The sequence below is a fragment of the Corapipo altera genome, unplaced genomic scaffold, assembly GCF_003945725.1.
Source record: "Corapipo altera isolate COAL_440 unplaced genomic scaffold, ASM394572v1 2b, whole genome shotgun sequence".
Classification (NCBI taxonomy): Eukaryota; Metazoa; Chordata; class Aves; order Passeriformes; family Pipridae; genus Corapipo; species Corapipo altera.
In genome coordinates this window covers 33062461-33075745 of record NW_020884874.1, presented here as the reverse complement: position 1 = coordinate 33075745, position 13285 = coordinate 33062461, and the positions used below count along the sequence as shown (strand labels likewise).

At 39.6% G+C, this 13285-nt stretch overlaps 1 long non-coding RNA gene across 1 annotated transcript in view; it reads left to right on the top strand.

Moving 5' to 3' along the window:
- The window catches only part of LOC113942968, a 43938-nt gene that overhangs the window by 29007 nt on the left and 1646 nt on the right, over positions 1-13285 (top strand). Inside the window, exon 2 of the long non-coding RNA XR_003526133.1 lies at positions 8823-8940. This is a non-coding gene — a long non-coding RNA (uncharacterized LOC113942968). The remainder of the gene's footprint in view (positions 1-8822; positions 8941-13285) is intronic.

The window sequence follows — 13285 nt, the reverse complement described above, 5'->3', positions numbered from 1 at the left end:
AAAATTTCTATGTCAGTTCTGTAATGAGATACTAAAGCACCATAGCTGTCTGTAAAATTCAGCACATCTGCAGCTTCTGCATCTGTTTCTGGTCCATGTACTGCTTTTCAAAAAAAAACAAACAAACAAACAAAAAAACCCCCCCAAAAAACCAAAACCAAATCCAGCAGGATCAGAACATAATGAAACTCAAATCTTTTGTTTCTTGTGATATAATGATAATTTGCGTGTAAGTGTAATGTTGTCAACATATGATTTTAGCAATGTGTAAAGCACCTTAAGGAAATCAACTTCCTTCTACCTATAGAAACATGCATGTATTGAAATTTTGTTGCACTTTTTACGCATAAATCATAGTAAAATAAACTGATAAGGAACACATTTGTTAGCTACTTTTAGGCTTTTATTCTTTCCAGTCTAATAGTCTGCTAATGACTAACCAGTCTGATAACTTTTAGGGATAGAGTTTGCTATTTTGGGCTATTTCCCTAGATGAAAGTTATTTCTATAGCAGTTATTCTTAGAAGCATTTATGGAAGAAAGGGAGGGAGTGAAGCACCAGTAGAGAAGTGACTCACCACAGCACTACTAATTGTCAACCAAAAAAAAGTCTGCTTTGCAGATTAGAGAATCAGTTGTAGAAAAATAACCTCTGTGTATTTGAGAACCAAACACTACTCATGGTCTTTCAATATTAAAACTATGTGGGATGGATGCACAGCCGATAACCAGTAACAGACAGACATCTGAAACTACTCCTTTCTAGGTCTATATCTGTCCACATCATTTACCTCTCAACCCAATTTCCCATTGCTTTTGCCTCACTCTTTATCATCCCTGCAACATCTGCTTGCCTTTGATTTTTTTTCATCTTCTGTTGTTCCACAGTTTGAAATATGTTAAGTAAAAGGCAGCTAAAAGGTCTGGTAGCAGCCTGCAAAAATTTCGATTTCTAGGTCTCTGGCTAGGATCCAGACAGGTCAGTGGCAACTGAAAGTTGTTACCACTCCACGTCTGCTTGATGACCTCAGTGACATTAATTGCTGGACTGGCCAGAGCAGCAATCTTAGCAGAGAACCAGCCACTCTCTGTGCTGAAATCAGGCTGTCCTCTCCCCTGCAGAGTAAAGGCTGTGTCAGGGCTGTCACCAAGAGGCCACAGAAATAGACATCTTCATCTTCCTCATCCCTTTAAATATGTTAAAATTACTCATCATTCTTATTTTCTAGCCAATTTAAATGTAGCATGAGAACTAAGGCTGTGCAGAGCTAAGGCTGTGCTGTCATGTTTAAATACTCTGCAAGTGACTTAACAATAAGCACTTAGTTACTCTATGGGTAACTAAATAAACTAACTAAATAAGTATCGGTATAAAGCTCAGAGCTTATTGAGGTGATGTGTGTTTTCCTGCTCTCCAGGAAAGTGAAGAAAAAGTCTCCATGCCTCATGCTGCAGCCCAATCATAGCTTGCTTGCTTGCTTGCTTGTTTGCTTGCTTGCCTGCTTCCTTCCTTCCTTCTCCTCTCCCTTCTTCCCTCCATCCCTCTCTGGGGACTACTTATGAATATTTTTTTAGTGTAAAAGCAAACCTCTCACCCCCTCAGAGAACTTGTGGTAGCATTAGAAAATGAAATTTTCCATTTCGGAGAACAATACTGTCAGATTTCCATTAATATTTTACACTTCTCAGTGCTCATGACAAATCTTGCTATATTCTCTAGTTTGGAGGAGGACCATAGAAATCTCTAGCTTTTTTTTCCCCTCTCCCACAAAGAAAACCCAACTGTCAATATGAGACTTTGACCTTTTTTCCCTTCACTTTCTTGATATTAGAGGAGAACACAAAAATATGATCTCTGTAGGTAAAAACAATCAAAGGGAAAGAAAATTAAAAAATAAACCTTTATTTAAGGGGAAAAAAGGAACAAGCAATGGTTGAAACTTCATCAGGGATGTTTGGAGCCTGCCTCAATATTTTGCAATGCTTGGGAATGGCAATAAAACTTTATATCAGATTAACCAGGATTTAAAGGTCTTTCTATTTAAACACACAAATCACAATTAAGCTGAATTTTATTCCCAGCATAATGTCATCTAAGTCATCTTGGTTAAATCTTTCTGTCTTCGAATGTCAACTTTTTATAATAATTAAATTAATTTACTTACAGATAGTTTCTGTAAAGGACTGAGTCACAAACATTCAAACTCAGACATATAAATTTGAACTTCCAGTCCTGGAAAACTTTTCTCATTGGTTTCTAGCCTTAAAGAAGGGTGATGACATTTATCAGTTCATATCACTGAGGGAAACTGTTCCTGGCCTGGGTGTGGGAGCTGACGCAGTGGCTAGAGGCAAGAGACATCACAGTCCCTGCTCTGGGTGATGCTCTGATTGATATTCCAACAGCTTTGAGTCACAGAAACAGATTCAGGGTTCAGGCCCCATCTCATACACCTTGACAACAGGTCCAATGCGAGGAGGGTAAGACGATTTACAAAAGGAAGGAATATCTCATGCCAGCAATTAAAATCCAGGATAAATAATTTCCTGCAGACCTTCATCACACTGACAGGCCAAACTGAGCAGATCCATTCCTCTGCTATGATGGCTCTTCATTCACCAAGGTTCCTGCAGTAGAGGCACACTTTCAAACTGCAGGCATCTAATACAGGCACCCAGGTCCTTTGCATATTTCTTGGGGAACAATTCATAGTGCATAAATAAGGAACATCTGTCTTTCCCTTGAGTAAATGAAGCTCTATAGCACGAACACAGACATAGTGGGTCAGACTAAAGAGCCAGCTAAGCCACCACTCTGCCTTTGACGTAGGCAACAGCAGATGCCCAGGGAATAGCAGAAGAGCAGGACATTCATATCTAAATTTTCTTCCTCGGTTACTTTTTAACCCACAACCAGTAGTTATATATCACACACACTTCCTAATGTGTCCATGGTTTGTATGAATTTAGAGATGCCATTAATTTTCCTGTCTCTCTTTGAACCTAGATAAATATTCACTGTCAACAATATCTAAGGGCAGGATTTATAAAGTTTAACTATGTGACTACTATCATGAGAGATCGCTGTGAAACTGCAGGTGTATATGTATGAGCAAACTTGAGAGGCATGAGTAGACTTGGAAATCAGAGCACAGCAACCTTTTCCTACCTCTGAGATGCACTCACATCCTTTTGCTGCATGGGAGGCATGCTGAGAGCAATGTAAAACTTATCTGAAGTAAATGTGTTGAAAGTCCCAAGCTGATGAAGTATATAGGTCAGATGCCATATACAGTGCATGAAGTTTTTGGAGGATATTTCTTGTCATGTTTATCATCATTAGACAGAACTAATTGTCATAAATCAAGCCTAAGCAGAGTTGCATGGGGTCTAAGTGATGAAGAGATTGGGTTGGTGGTACTATTCAATCACGAACAACTTACTGGACAACTTGGTTGCTTTCCAAAGATTATATTTTTCTTCTCTCTTCAGAATTGTAAATACATATATGAAAATATTCTCAAATGTGGATATTAATAAGCTCAATTTGAGGTCACATCTGCCCCATGATCAATTTTTTTATCAATTGGTTGTATTGCACAACAAACCTTAACTCAGCTTGCCATGAAATGTCAGCAACAATTTCTGTTGGTTGCAGCACCTTATGCTGTGACTGGGGTCGTTGCAGTATGCATGGTTTCAACAGGAAGGGGACTCATTAGCTGCCGCAAAACCATAGAATCACAGAATTGTTTAAGCTGAGAAAGATCTTTAAGATCATTGAGTGCAAGGATTACACAGTCACTACTGAGTCTACCACTAAATCACTTTTCACAGATAATGTGAAGAATAGTGAGCTTGTGGAAAACATGATACCCAGTTACAGGCTACAGAAAAGCTTAAGTAACCCTTTGAACCTTTCAGGACACGTATTCACTGTAGTAACTCTAGTTTTAAAAAAGTGTCACTCATAATAATGTGTTTCTAGTTATACTTCTGTTAAAACATATTATCCAGTAATAGATTTCAGAGATCCTTAAGGCAGGACACACTGAAGCTACCAAAAAAATTTGCAGTTGGAAGAGGACTTCAGTGGGCTATGAAAAGGCATACAGTCCAGAAGAAACAGAATTTGGATTCATGAGAACATAACCCAAATGAGCTGTAGACTGGACTGTCTTGAGCCATGAGCAGGGTATGAAGCTGCTTAGAGTGGCAGACTGCTGGAACTTTGCCTATGCCAGTAAGTTTTGTCTCTGTCAAAGGCTCCTGTTGCAGAACTACTGATAGCCAGGTTGGTTTCCCATGCTGAGGAAGAGTTTGGACTATGGGCTATGACAATGGTACAGCAACTCTTGGCAGAGTCACTATGCCAAGCTACGGCATATTATGTCTCTAGCTCCCAGGTAATATAAAATGAGGCAGGCTCTTTCCCTGAGTCCTTACCCCTCTTCACAGAATCACAGACTTGTTGAGGTTGAAAAGCACCTGTGAAGGTCATCCAGTCCAACCTTTTTGCTCAAGCAAGGCCACCTAGAGCCAGTTAGTGAGGACTGTGTCCAGATAGCTTTTGAGTATCTCCATGGAGGGATACTCCACAACCTCCCTGGGCATCCTATTCCAGTGTTTGCAGAAAACAAAGTGTTTCCTGATGTTCAGACAGAGCCTCTTGTGTTTCAGTTTCTGCCCATTGCCGCTTCTCTTCCACACCAGAAATTGTCCAGGCCTGGTCTGGTCTCGGCCCTGCAATTGTGAAGTGCCTATTTCATGGCTATCTGTATGGACCTGAGCTGACTTGGTAGCCCATTTTCAGAAGCTAGCTCCAGCCTTTCAGTTTCTTCAGGACTGTGAACTTGAACTGCATAATAAAAATAAAAATTGAATACGGTGCATACAAATTCAGCTGACTGTGATCAGATCCAGACAAATATCACTGTCTTCTTTCTTCATCTAGCTAGGTTGTTTCTGACAAAACTCCTCCAGAATATAAAGGGCAAGTAAAAGCCATCTGACTAATATTCAGTCTACAAATTAAGTTGGTTTTATCCTATTTTTCAAGCCCTCATTTATATCTGATTAGCTAATGTCACCCAAGGGCCAGACCATTTGTTTAACACTAACTGCTTCCGAAACATTTCTGTTAGTATCATCTAAAAAAACTGATGCAGCTCTATAATGAAACAAAGGGTTATTATAATTCACAGAGCTGTGTAACAACATTTAATGTTAGGATTGATACTTGCTCTGTAGCTTATGGAAAAGAAAATTCTTTTTTTTTTTCCTACATCAACAGCTTAGGAAAAACTCAGTTCTGATAATGTTCAAATATGTAGAAATACAGATGGGATTTTCTTACCCTTGCCTTTACAAAATTCATTAAAAGATCAAAAAGATTTGTTTAGACTTGATCTTTGTCCCATAAATTCCAAGGATCCACAATAAGAAATAATTCACAGTAATTAACTCTGATTTTACAATACCAGTGTACATAATAATGCCAAAGTGTGATTTGCTCCTTAAATCTGTCTGTAGGAACTGCAACACCTTCCTCCAGATATTTAAGAATTAATTCAGAAAGTTATATGTTAAAAGCAGAAAAAGATCTGATACTTTTTTGTATCAGACTCACTGAACAGCAGGCCCAACACTCTTTTATTTTCCAACCTGCCCTTAGGTACTTTCAACTGATTTGCTTAAGACTTGAGGCAGAGTAAAACCCCATGTACCTAGACAGAATCCCAAGGAAGAGGCTACGTGGGTGCACTGCACCAGGACAAGGCCAACAATGATATCTTGGTTTGGTATCTTGGTCTTAAACCAACATCATCTCTGCCCCATCTCGGGTGCAAGGCTGCACCTTCTCTTTTCAGAGTACAGACCCATTTCTCCTTGCAGGTCTCTGTGGGGAGATTGAGTCAACATTCACAGTTGAGTTGCCTTCCCTGGCCTGTAATACCACCAGCTCAAAGAGTTCAAGTGGGTAGGGCACCTGGCCTATGGGGAAATAGCTTACCAGAAGAAGTATAAATTTGCAACAGTCCCATCCAATGAAGAAGCCAGCACTTGGCCCAATTGTATTTAAAAGTAACTTTTGGAGTTATTGACTTCCTGAGGAATAGGTCGGTATTTTCTGCCTATCAGTTTAGATAACAAGTTCAAACTCACCAATGCATTTTTTTCAGATACTATAGGAAAGTTTGATAGCATCTCAGCTAATTATTTGAGATATTAGAATAGCTGTAATGAAGGAAGGCATAATAACCTCAAAAATAATTGGATTTTGCAGCAGGCTGTGACAAGCTGTCCAACACATATTCATATGGTCCACTCTGCTTTTACAAGCTAAAACCACAGATTGCAATTTATTACTGCTTCTTGAGGTTGAAATTAGAGAACGTATTAATGTTGGAAGGAAAATATATTAGCAGAAACACTTGCTGGAGCTGAGAGATCTGCCTTTTGGCTGAGATCAATAACCTGAAAGCCTAAGGCTGATCTTTATCAGAATATGGAATGAATTCCTAGGAGAATGGATAATAAGTGCTGTCCAGAGATTTCATTCCCTTCCTACAACCATGTGAAAAATGTAGACACGGAGTCCCACAAAATTAGAGGCTTCATTTAGATGAAAACTTGAATTTGTTTTTATTTAACTAGCAATAAAAACTTCGGAGCACTAAAAGCTGAAAAATGCGGCTGCAGCTTTCAGCAGTAGGCATAATGCGACTTGTCCCCACTGAATGAGAGAGTTGTTGCAGGAACTTTGTTCCCTGAGGTGTTTGTACAGCATCTAACACAAATTCCACAGAGGGCAGTAGCTGGTTCTCTGGTGTGCCAGTTAAGTAACCACAATTCACAGTGATATTTGACACATTAAGACTCCATGACAACCAGCAAAGGTCATATGGCCACGCGGATTCTCCAGTTTGGAAACTAGTTCTGGGTGAGCAGGTATATATTTTGACTCCCTTGTAAAGGAGAGAGAATCAGTCACTACTTACTGGCTTTCTTGCTGGGAGATCCTAGAGGATGAACTCAAGGAATTGCTCCTCTTCCTTGGGGACTGTGTCCTGCCAAACTCAGAGCCATCACATCCTCATATGCCAAGGGAAGTGGATGTGTGTGACCTGTGACACCTCCAGAAGGCAACTTGTCTGTTAGGAAGTTCACACATATGTGCATTGTTAAGACTTGCCATGTATTCATTTGGATGCATCTGTAGGATCAGCAAAAGAAAACAGATCCAGACTGAGCAGTGTCTACATACATGTCTGAATAGAAGGACTTAGATAGGTTTTCTGATGCTGACCACACTACAGCCACAGCTTTCTGTCAGCTAGAAACTGTCTTTCATAATGTGCTCTGTATTACATATATGTGTACCTCACTCTGAAATGGCACGCAAGGAAGAGAAGGTGCACCTGAGGGATCTGCATTATTTATGACCTTTTTTAAAATTGAAGGGACTTGCTAGACATGCACATTCAGTAACAGACCATTGAAGCCAACAGTTTCTCCTTCAGTCATCTCCAAATGCTGGAGTCTGCATAACATTTCTGCTGTACAGACTTTACCATAGCTCCTAATAAATAGAACTACAGCAACTGTAAATGCATCGGGAAAATGGAGAGGCATTCTTGACATGATGAGAAAACCTTGCAGAGGGCGTTCAGATACCATACTCAATTTATTACCTATGACTTGTTTATGCTTTGTCATGTAATATATCCAAGGAGATCATGTTTTAGTAATTCAAATGAAATAAAGAATACATGTACAACCTGACTTACCCATGCTCTTAGAGCACTCAGTGAGTCAAAATTACCAAGTGACAAAATGAGCAATATAGGATGGCTGAGAGGAATAGGTAAGAGGTAACCTCCTCAGAGGAGCAAGCCACTCAGGATTCAAAGTGATATACAAGTGCTTGATACTGTTTGTACAGACTGTGAAGAAAGATGATGTGTAATTCACAGTGGGCCCATATGAATGAGGGGGGGAAAACAAACTGCACTGATTTAAGCATGTAGGCAGACCTGTTAGCTGAGCTTGCAGAGAGCAGCCCTGATGATCTTATTATAACCACAGAGAACAAGTCTTTTCTTTGTATACATAGTTAGCTACTGGCACACACATTCCCTCCATGATACCTTGACATAAAAGGGATCCTGAGGAAGAAGTTTTGTGAAAGGATGACAGATGACTACAGAGCTCATCTTGATCTGAATTGCTGAGTTCATGGTGACTTAAGGCTGACATCTAATGACTGGTCACATTAACGGAAGTGCCCTGAAAATATCTGTACAGCCTGTGCAAATGCAGTGCCCAGCACTGCTTCCTGCTGGCATGTCCCCAGTGAGCCACCACAGCCAAGACCCAGGAGCAAAACACACCTTCACAGTCCATAAATCGGGATCACTTCACACTGTCTGTCCTAGTCAGCATTGAGGCAGAGCAGACATTTCCTGTAATGTATTAGGGGTCAAAACCTTCAAGTTGAGAAGCTTTAGCAAGCATCTAATTTAATTAAAAGGATATATATATATATATATATATATATATACAGTGAAATAAAACAAAATGGTGAAGAAATTCTTTCCAAGCAGAAACCCAGGTCAAGATTTAGGACTCTGAGAGTAAAGAGATGATTTCAGCCCTCTCTCTTCAATCACATGGAATTACAGTTCAAAAAGTGAACTAAAAACAAACAAACAGAAAAAAAAAGCCAAAACGAGAGAGAGAGAAAAAGCACTTCTAAAAGTCAGTGTTTATCTGGAAACAAAACTATTGTTTCAATGAATAATTTATTTGCTTACCAACAGGTGGGCTGTGAGCTGACTGGTGCATAAGAGAGCTGAACCCCTATAAAGCCCTGCCAGTTGTGGATGCTCCCATCTTTTCAGGATTCAACCTAATTCTCTCATCATCTTGTATATCTAGGTACATGAGACTTTCTAGGTTTTTTTCATCATCTCAGTAACAGGTTGTAATGATTTATAAAAGAACAATATCACTGCCTAAAAAACAACTAGTGAGTTAAAGCCAGTGATCCACAGACAGTACCGGGTTGTGCTATTTCAGTATTATTTCACTGAAACATTGTCAGTGGAGCCCAGCAAATGCAAACCTTAACAAATATGACAAAAATAGAAAGAAATTTAGATCCTCCTGAAAACGACACAGCTACATGAGAAATTAATAAGTGCATTTGCTTGGAAGTGACTTTATTTTTATTTCAATACAAATAAAGGGGACACAGAAAATGCATTAGTAAGCTTCAAGTTGTATTTCTTTTATGTATAAGTGCTGGATTTTAGATCAAACATAATTGTTTCTGGTTTGTTTTTTTAAAAATACTTCAGTGCTTTTTAGTGGAAGTGAGCTAACACTGATATTTTCCATAGTAGAGATGACTAGCACTGCTAAGTGGATAACAAATGCTTTGCTCTGTATTAGAACCCTAAGTAGCAGCTAATTTACAGGCTTTCAGAAGTAGGGCAAAAAAAATAGAGCAAAGTTAATACTTTTTTTTTGCCACAGTGCAATTTTAATTTTTGTGCTCATCTGGGATTTTGCTCTGCTTTGAATCAGAGTTGTACAAATCAACATGAACTGTTTTATAACTTTTTAATTGTTCTGTCTTCCTATACACATGCATAACAGAGGAAAAGAAATGGAGTGATCAGTGGTTAATTACATTACAATTACTCTTACATGTTATATGATTTAATCTTTAACAATTACACTGATACTTATCAGGAAATTCATGTGCACTTACATAATAATTTTTCATGAAAAAAATTATTGTTAACTGGAATATATTCTGTAATTTTCTTATTCTAAGAATTACTTTAATTATTTCACATCATTTCTTCTTAAGCTTTTCAGTTTTGGGGAAATACAAATTTGCATCACTATTTAACTGGGACCATACAGTCTTACTTTAAACTTTAGTACACTACAAGGCAATCATTAAAATTTCGTAGAAAACGTAATTTCCTTTCATTAATATGAAGTAAACAATCGACAGGTACTGAAGACTATCTATATGAAAAGGTCTTGCTATCTTTAGGTCTGGGTTTGTAACAATATGAAAACAAATAATTCTTGGGACTGAAGGAAATAAATGCCTATTGATACGAGAAGGTATCAATGTCTATTGACGTTGATGTGTTAATAACTGATTGGTATAAACACCTTTAGATATATATCAAAATTGATAGGCCCCAATACCTATCTACATGAAAAGGGCTCACTATCTGCAGGTCTTGATTGCTATCAGTATCAAAAAGTTTCTTGACACCAAAGTGTTTGGATTCCTATTGAGATTGAAAGGTATTGATACCTATGAATATCAAAATGTCTTGTTATCTATAGATCTCAACGCTTACTCAGATAAAAACACTCTCTAGATCAGTAGAGGTAGACACCTACAGAACTCAAAAGACAACCATATCTATTAATTGACACTGATGTCCACCCGTAGGTGTTGAAACTGATGAATGACTAATGATACTGAAAGGTCTCCCCACCAGATGTTGGTATTAACAAAATCAAAATCAGCTTCTGGGCAACACCTATAGAAATTAATGTCTATTTATAGGCATATGAATTGATAGGCATTGATGCCCACAAATATTAAAAGGTCTCACTACTGGTATGTCATGGTGTCTAGCCATAACAAGAAATTTCTTGAGACTGATAGATGTAGATGTCTACTGAGAACAAAAGGTCTACCACTCGGTATTGATACTGATGCTTACAGATAGGTCTTGAAATTGATAGACATAGGTGCCCGAGAATATCAAAAGATCTCACTATCTATAGTTCTTGATGTCTACTGGTATGAAAATTGGTCTTTAGACCAATAGGGATAGTCATCTATTGAGATTAGAAGTTATCTGTGTTCTGTTCTGTATCTATCCATCAATAGCTGTAACTATCTGTGCCTAAAAAATAGGTGTTTGCATTCATAGGCATTGACACCTATGGATATCCAAGAGTCTTGCTGTTGATAGGTCTCAGTGTGTACCAATATAAAAATCAGTCTCAAGAGGTGATTGGAAACAGCCAACATGGCTTTACTAAGGGCAAATGATGCCCGACAAATTTTGATGACCTTCTATGATGGGGCTACAGCATTGGTGGATAGGGGCAGAGCAGCTGACATCATCTACCTGGACTTATGCAAAGAGTTTGACACTGTCCTGCATGACACCCTTGCCTCCAAATTGGAGAGACATGGATTTGATGGATGGACCTCTCAGTGGATAAAGAACTGCCTGGATGGATACACACAAAGAGTTGTGGTCAATGGCTCATTGTCCACGCGGATATCAGTGACCAGTGGTGTCCCTCAGAGGTCAGTACTGGGACTGATACTGTTCAACATCTTTGTTGGTGACATGGACAGTGGGATCAAGGGCACCCTCAGCAATTTCACTGACAACACCAAGCTATGTGGTGCAGTCGGCATGCTGGGACATCATTCCAAGGGACTTTGATGCACTTGAGAGGTGGGTTGATGGAAACCTCATTGAGTTCAACAAAGCGAAATGTGAGGTCCTGCACCTGGGTTGCAGCAAGCCCAGGCACACCTACAGGCTGGGCACAGAATTGACTGAGAGTAGCTCTGCAGAAAAGGAATTGGAGGTCATGGTTGATGAAAAACTCACCATGAACTGGCAGTGCGTGCTTGCAGCCCAGAAAGCCAATGGAATCCTGGGCTGCATCAAAAGGGGTGTGGCCAGCAGGTGGAGGAAAGTGATTCGCCCCCTCTAATCTGATCTTGTGAGACCCCACCTGGAGTACTGGGTACAGTTCTGGTGTCCCCAGCATAAAAAGGACATGGAACTGTTGGAACAAGTCTAGAGAAGGGCCACAAAATTGCTAAGAGGACCGGAGCACCCCCTTTACAAAGAAAAAGTTTGGGGCTGTTTGGCCTGGAGAAGAGAATGTTGCATAGATATCTCAAAGCAACCTTCCTGTATCTGAGAGGGGACTACAGGGAAACCAGAGAGTCAGGAACTGTAGTGATAGGACAAGGAGTAATGGGTACAAACTGAAAGAGAGGAAATTAAGGCTAGATATTAGGAAGAAATTCTTTACTTTTGAGGGTGGTGAGACACTGGAACAGGTTGCCCAGGGAGTTTATGGATACCTCAACCCTGGCAGAGTTCAAGGCCAAATTGGATAAGGCCTTGAGCAACCTGGTCTAGTGGAGGTGTCCAAGCCCATGACAGGAGGGGTTGGGACTAGATGACCTTTTAGATCCCTTCTAACCCTTAACATTCTATGATTCTATGACCTATGGGTATAGAAGCCTATCAAGTTTGAAAGGTATTGGTGCCTATCAAGTGGTAACAAAATTGTTCAGCATCAGTGTCTGTGAATTTCAGGTGTTAGTTCTCTATTGGTCTTGAATTCTACTGATATCAAAGGATTTCTTAAGGCCAATAGAATAGATGCTTCTCGAGACAGAAGGGCATCAAGTGCCTATCCGCAATAAAAGCAGATTCACCAAAATGTATGGGCTCTACTAAAATTAAATTCACTGTAAGTAAATGTGACTTGGTAACATCTTTTTTGAAATATCAGCTGATGATGATTTGAAGATGACTCAAAAGGGCAAATCTAGATTTATTGCATGTGTTTGTATAGTTCTTATAAGCAATATAGGCTTTGTGGTGGACCAAAGAGGTTTTTGATAACTGCCCTGAGAAGATTTGAATTTATACATACTGCAGTCAGATGTGAATTTATCTACTCCGCCTATTTGTTCTTATTTAGAAGTTTACATGTAATGGTGCATCTTCTTTCCTCTCTTAAGTCTCTCCTCTTTTAATATAAAACTGTTTCCCTTTGTCGTATCACTGTCTGCCCATCTAAAATATCAGTTTTCCTCTTTTTTATCAAGCCCCTTTAAGTACTAGAAGGCCGAAATGAGGGCTCCCTGGAGCCTTCTCTTCTCCAGGATGATGAGTTCTCTCAACCTGTCTTCATAGAGAAGGTGCTCCATCCCTCTGGTCATCTTTGTTGCCCTTCCCTGGACACACTCTAACAGATCCTCATTTTTCTTGTGCCAAGGACCCCAGAGCTGGACACAGTACTCCATGTGGGGTCTCCCAAGGGCAGAGTAGGAGAATTACCTCCCTTGACCTGCTGGTCACACCTCTTTTGATGCAGGCCAGGATGCAGTTGGCCATCTGGGCTGTTAGCATACACTGTTGACTCATGTCCAGCTTTTCATCCACCAGAACACCTAAGTACTTCTCTGCAGGACTGC